At 56.5% G+C, this 759-nt stretch overlaps 1 protein-coding gene across 5 annotated transcripts in view; it reads left to right on the top strand.

Annotated features, from left to right (window-relative positions):
* SYTL4 (synaptotagmin like 4) overlaps window positions 1-759 on the top strand; it is a 27,421-nt gene that overhangs the window by 9,261 nt on the left and 17,401 nt on the right. The gene's annotated exons all lie outside the window — the stretch shown is intronic.

Raw genomic sequence — 759 nt, 5'->3', positions numbered from 1 at the left:
GGACCGCCCGACTCCCCGCAGCCGGAGCGAGAGGCCGGGCCGGCGCTTCCTGGCTGGGTCCGCTTCGGTCTTGCCTGCCGCTTCTGCAGCAGGGGCGTAGCTCACCTGGGTGGGAAGGAAGCGGAGCCCGCGGCTTTGCCTCGTTCTTGGGCTAAGGGCTGTTTGTTGCGTTTGCAAATGGCCCCTGCATCCGGCTAAGGGTTGCCACGCTGAAAAGGGGACAAGACACGGAGGCGTTGCTGAAGTTCACTTCTCTCCTGGGATATCGAAGCTCCTGTCTTTCACCAGGGTCCCCAGAATGCGGTGGTGCCCTAAACTTGGAGATGGCAGCACAGCTGTACTTTTGGATGTGATCTACTACCCCTCTGTTTTAGCTAAAATCATTGTGGCTGAGGGAGCCAGTGGGGTGTCAGAAGGAGGGACATCTAAGCACAGAAATAATTCCATTGTGGCACTTGGAGCCAGAGGCAGTACCCTGGGTAGGGCTTGCTATTGGTGGAGTAGGGCAGGGTAAGCAGGTTAACCTGAGCCCCATACAATCCAAGGGGCGGCCAGCAGTACAGCACAGGTAAGCAATAAGCAGGTAAGCAATAAGGGGCCTTTTGGGCATCAGAGCCGGGGGACAACAAAGGCGCCAGTCACAGGGCTCAAGTGCCTATACACTAATGCTAGGAGCATGGGGATCAAGCAGGATGAACTAGCACTCCTGCTTGCAGAAAACACCTACGACTTAGTAGGACTAACAGAAACCTGGTGGGA

The sequence above is a fragment of the Alligator sinensis genome, unplaced genomic scaffold, assembly GCF_000455745.1.
Source record: "Alligator sinensis unplaced genomic scaffold, ASM45574v1 scaffold387_1, whole genome shotgun sequence".
In the NCBI taxonomy this organism is placed as follows: Eukaryota; Metazoa; Chordata; order Crocodylia; family Alligatoridae; genus Alligator; species Alligator sinensis.
Note: the sequence above shows the minus strand (reverse complement) of the source record. Positions and strands in the feature narration are given on the sequence as shown.